Source organism: Pongo abelii, chromosome Y, assembly GCF_028885655.2.
Source record: "Pongo abelii isolate AG06213 chromosome Y, NHGRI_mPonAbe1-v2.0_pri, whole genome shotgun sequence".
Lineage (NCBI taxonomy): Eukaryota > Metazoa > Chordata > Mammalia > Primates > Hominidae > Pongo > Pongo abelii.
The window spans coordinates 21,894,362-21,900,856 of NC_072009.2; positions in this window are offsets into that span (position 1 = coordinate 21,894,362).

Below are 6,495 nucleotides of genomic sequence, written 5' to 3' on the forward strand. Positions count from 1 at the left end.
TTCCATGCCATCCCATTCCATTCCACTCCAGTCCAGTCCACTCCATTCTGCTCTGCTCCATTCCAGTCCATTACACTGCACTCCATTCCCTTCCACTACACTCCAATCCACTCCACTCCACTCCACTACTATCCATTCCATTCCACTCCATTCCATGCCATTCCACTCCACTCCATTCCATTCCTTTCCTCTCCGCTCCACTCAATTCCATTCCACTCCACTTCACTCCAATCCATTCCACTCCTCTCCACTCCACTCCATCCCATTCTATTCCATTCCATGCCATTCTATTCCATTCCACTCCACTCCATTCCATTCCATTCCACTCCATTCCATTCCATTCCATTTAACTCCATTCCACTCCAGTCCACTAAATTCAATTTCACTCCGTTCCACTCCTTTCCACTTCATTCCATTCCACTCCATTCCACTCCAATCCATACGTCTCCATCCCACTCCTTTCCATTCCTTTCCACTCCACTCCACTCCAATCAACTGCGTTTCTCTCCACTCCCTTCCATTCCATTTCATTTCACTCCACTCCACTCCATTCCACTCCACTCCATTCCATTTGATTCAATTCCATTCCACTCCATTCCATTCCATTCCAGTCCGTTCGACACCATTCCACTCTAATCCACTCTACTCCATTCCACTCCATTCGACTCCATTCCACTCCGTTACCTTCCACTCCATTCCACTCCTATTCACTCCATTCACTTCCACTCCACTCCACACCACGATATTCCATTCAACTGCACTCCACTTCACTCAATTCCATTCCACTCCACTCCCCTCCACTCCACTCCATTCCATTCCATTCCACTCCACTCTACTCCAATGCATTCCATTCCACTCCACTTATCGCCACTGCATTCCATTACACTCTACTCCATTCCATTCTATTCCATTCCATTCCACTCCACTACATTCCACTCCAATCCACCTCATATCATTCCATTCCATTCCACTCCGTTCCATTCCATTGTACTCCATTGAAGTACATTCAGCTCCATTCCACTCCACTCCACACCACTCTACTCCACTCTACTCCTTTGCATTCCTTTCCAATCCACTCCATTGCATTCAATTCCACTCCATTCTATGCCAGTCCATTCCATTCCACTCCATTCCACTCTACTTCTTTCCACTCCATGCCATTACAGTCCACTGCATTCTATTTCATTCCACTCCATTCCCTTCCACTCCGCTCCATTCCATTTCATTCCATTCCATTTCACTCCATTGCATTCCATTCACTTCTTACGACAGGATATCACCATGTCACCCTGGCTGGAGTGCAGTGTCACAATCTCAGCTCATATTACATGTCAACTATACATTCCATTGCATTCTATTCCATTGCATTCCATTGCATTCTTTTAATTCCGTTGCATTCAATTCTATTCCTTTCCATTGCTTTCCATTCCTTTCCATTCCATTCCATTCCCCTCAATTCCATTCCATTCCACTCCATTCCAGTCCATTCCACTAAATTCCACTACACTACACTCAATTCTAGTCTATTGCACTCCATTCCATTCCACTCTGTTCCATTCCACTCCATTTGATTCCATTCCACTCCACTCCATTCCGCTGCACTCCATTCCATTCTGCTCCATTCCCCTCCTCTCCATTCTATCGCATTCCACTCCACTCCACTCCATTCCGTTATACTCCATTTCACTCCACCCCACTACAAGTCATCCCACTCCATTCCATTCCATTCCATTCCATTCTATTCCACTCCATTCCTTTCCATTGCATTCCATTCCATTCCACTCTGGCCCACTCCATTCCACTCCACTCCTCTACGTTCCATTACATCCAATTCCATTCCACTGCATTCCTATCCTCTCCTCTCCAGTGCACTCCACTCCTGTCCATTCCACTCCTTTCCATTCCATTCTGCTCCATTCCACTGCAATGCACTCCACTGCACTCCACTGCATTTCATTCAATTCCCTTCCATCCCATTGCATTCTTCATTCCACTCTGCTCCAACTCACTCCATTCCACTCCACTCCACTCCGTTCCATTCCACTCTACGGCATTCCATTCCATTCCTTTATTGCGAGAATACCTCAGTCAGCCAGCCAGCCTGGAGTGCAGTGGCCCCAACCCACCTCCCGCTCCGTTCCATTCCACTCCGCTCCACTCCTTTCCTTTCCGTTCCATCCACTCCACTACTTTCCGTTACTTCCGATTCCATTCCACTCCATTGCACTCCTTTCCACTCTACTGCACTCCTCTCTACTCCATTTCTCTGCATCTGATTCCATTTCGCTCCATTCCATTGCACTCAATTCCACCCCACTCCAGTCTACTTCATTCCATTCCATTCCGTTCCATTCCTCTCCATTCCACTCCAATCCACTTCACTTCACTCCACTCCACTCCAATGCACCCCATTGCATTCCATTCCATTCCACTGCATTCCATTCCATTCCTTTCTTTTGAGAGTATCACACTGTGTCACCCATCCTGGAGCGCAGTGGTACAATCTCAGCTTCCATTGCGTTCCATTCCATTCCATTCCATGAGACTCCTCTGCACTCCACTCCATTACATTCCACTTCACCCATCGTCACTCCACTCCACCCCTTTCCAATCCACTCCACTCCATTGCATTCCACTGTGCTCCATTCCATGCCACTCCGTTCTATTCCTCACCACTCCAATCGACTCCACTCCACTGCATTCCACTCCCCTCCATTCCATTCAATTCCGTGCCATTCCGATGTATTTCACTCCACTCCACTCCACTCAATTCCTCTCCATTACCCGCCTCTCAAATACATTCCACTGCAGTACACTCCATTCGATTACATTCCACTCCAGTCCACTCCACTCCTCTCCATTCCACTACATTCCATTCCATTTCGTTCCATTCCACTCCCCTCCCTTTCATTCGTTTCCACACCATTCCACTCCACTCCATTCCATTCCAATCCACTCTAATCCACTCTACTCCACTCCTTTCCACTTCTTTCGATTCCTCTACTTTCAACTCCACTCCACTCCCTTCCACTCCACTCCAATCCATTCCATTCCATATATTTCCACTCCCTTCCACTCTACCCCATCCACTGTATTCCAATCCACTGCTGTTAACTCCACTCTGCTCCCCTCCATTCCAATCCACTCCATTCTACTCTACTTCTCTCCATTCTATTCCTTTCCACTTCATTCCCATCTACTCCATTGCATTCCACTCCACTCCATTCCACTCCTTTCAGACCTTTCCACTCCATTCCATTCCTCTCCACTCCACTCCATTCCACTCCATTCCACTCAATTCCATTCCATTCCATTCCATACCCCTCCATTCCACTCTACTCCATTCCATGCCATTCCTTTCCACTTCACTCCACTCCACTACATGCCACTCCATTCCTCTCCATTCCATTCTGTTCCATTCCTTTCCACCCCACTCCACACCATTCCACTCCACTCCATTCCATTCCAGTCCACTCCACTCATCTCCACTCCAGTCCACTCCATTCCACTGCACTATACTCCATTTTGTTCCACTCCCCTCCAGTCCACTGCACTCCAATCCTTTCCATTCAATTTCAATCCACTCCATTCCATTCCTTTCCACTACATTCCTTTCCGTTCCCTTCCATTCCACTCCATTCCACTCCTCTGCAACCCACTCCATTCTACTCCACTCCGTTCCACTCCATTCCATTCCACTCCATTCCAATCCACTCCTTTTCATTCCACTCCATTACCTTCCACTCCATTCCACTCCACTTAACTCCATTCCATTCCATTCCATTCCTTTCCTCTCGACTCCACATCACTCCACTCCTTTCATCTCCACTCCACTCCACACAATTGCACTTCCCTCCTTTCGATTCCATTCCATTCTCTTCCTCTTACTCCCCTCCATTCCACTCCACTCCACTCCATTCCTCTCCATTCCACTCCATTCCATTTTATTCCATTTCATTCCACTCCATTGCATTCCCATCCACTTCATTCCATTCCATGCCACTCCACTCCACTCCACTCCAATCTGCTTCAGTCAATTCCTATCCACTTGTCTCCATTCCCTTCCATTCCACTCCATTCCATTCATTTCCACTCCATTCCACTCCACTCCACTACTTTCCACTTCACTCCATTCAATTCCATTGCGGTCCATTCCGTTCCACTTCATTCCATTCCTCTCCATTCCAGTTCATTCCAATCCAATCCACTCCACTGCATTCCATTCCTCTCCATTCCACTCATCTCCCTTCCTTCCCACTCCACTCTACTCCACTCCATTCCGTGCCATTCCATTCCATTTTGTTCCATTCCATTCCACTCCACTAGACTCCACTCCACTCCTTTAGATTCCATAGTACTCCATTTCACTGCATTCCAATCCACACCACTGCGTTCCGTTGCATTCCCTTCCATTCCATTCGACTCCTCTCCATTCCACTCCACTCCACTCCACTCCATTCCAATCCATTGGATTCCATTTCACTCCATTCCATTCCATTCCACTCCATGCCACTCCACTCACCTCCACTCCCCTCCACTCCACTGCATTCTGTTCCATTCTATTCCATTCCAGTCCACTCTACTCCTTCCACTCCTGTCCACTCCATTCCATTCCACTCCACTGCACTCCACTACATTCCATTGCATTCCACTCCCTTCCACTCCACTCCACTCCATTGCAGTGCACTCCTCTCTATTCCACTCCACTCCATTCCATTCCATTCCATTGCCTTCCACTCCATTCTATTCTGTTTCACTCCATTCCACTCTACTCCACTGTACTACATTCCCTTCCATTCCACTCCTTTGAAATCAGTTCTTTCCTTCCACAGAATCTCTCTCGGTCACTAAGGCTGGAGTGTAGTCACACAATCTCAGCTCACATTTCTCTTCTCCATTCCATTGCATTCCATTCCATCCCATTCCATTTCTTTCTATTTCACTCCACTCCACTGCATTCCATTCCACTGCATCCCATTCCATTCCACTCTGTTCCTCTTCACTCCACTCCATTCTACTCCTGTCCACTACATTCCATTCCATTTCACACCACTGCATTCCATTCCATTCTTTCCACACGATATCACTGTGTCAAACAGCCTGGAGAGCTTAGGCACAATCTCAGCTCACATTACATGTCAACTCTCTATTGAACTGCATTCTATTGCATTAAATTCCATTGCATCCCATTCCATTCCTTTGCTTTCCATTACATTCAATTCCATTCCATTCCACTCCTTTCCACTCCGCTCCACTCCAGTACGTTCCTTTACATCCGATTCCATTCCACGCCATTGCACTCCTCTCCACTCCACTGCACTGCACTCCACTCCACACCATCCCGTTACTTTCTGCTCCATTCCACAGCACTACACTCCTCACCACTCCACTCCACATCATTCCATTCCTTTACATCCGATTCCATTCCATTCCATTCCTCTCTATTCCACTGCACTCTACTTCAGTCCACTCGAATCCACCCAATTAAAAATTCTTTCCATTCCATTTCTTTCTTTCAAGAGTATCTCACTCTGTCACCCAGCGTGGGTGCAGTGGCACAATCTCAGCTCACATATCATTTCATCATTCCATTACATTCCATTGCATTCCATTCCATTCCAGTGCACTCCACTCCACTCAATTCCACTCCACTCCACTCCAGTACGTTCCATTCCATTCCATTCCAATCCCTTCCATTCCACACTGTTTTATCGACAGGATCTCCCTCTCTCACACAGGCTCCAGCGCAGTGGCCAAATCACTGCACATATTTCTTCATTCCATTCGATTCAATTCCATTTCATTCCATTGGATTCCATTCCACTCCACTCCGTTCCATTCCACTCCACTCCGTTCCTTTCCTCTCCATTCCATTCCACTCCATTCCACTCTCCTCCACGACACTCCACTCCATTTCACTCCACTCCACTACACTCCTCTCCACACCAATCCACTCCAATCCATTCCATTGCATTCCATTCCATTCCATTCCATTCCATTCCATTCCATTCCTTTTTTTCCACAGGATTTCATTCCGTCACAAAGGCTGGAGTGCAGTGGAACAATAACAGCTCACATTTCCTTTCAGCAGTCCATTGCATTCCATTCCAACCCAGTGCATTCCATTCTATTTCACTCCACGATACTCCACTCCACTCCGTTCCATTCCACTCCGTCCCATTCCATTCGTCTCCATTCGACTCCACTCCACTCCACTCCATTCCATTCAATTCCATTCCACTCCATTCCATTTCACTCTATTGCATTCCATTCCTTTCTATCCACAGGATATAACGTGTCACCCAGTCTGGAGTGCAGTGGCACAATCTCAGCTCACACTCCATGTCAACTTTCCGTTGTATTCCATTCTATTACAATGGATTCCATTGCATTCCAAAACATTCCACTACTGTCCACTCAATTCTATGCCATTCAACTCCGTTCCACTCCACTGCACTCCACTTCATTCCACTCCATCCCATTCCTTTCCACCCC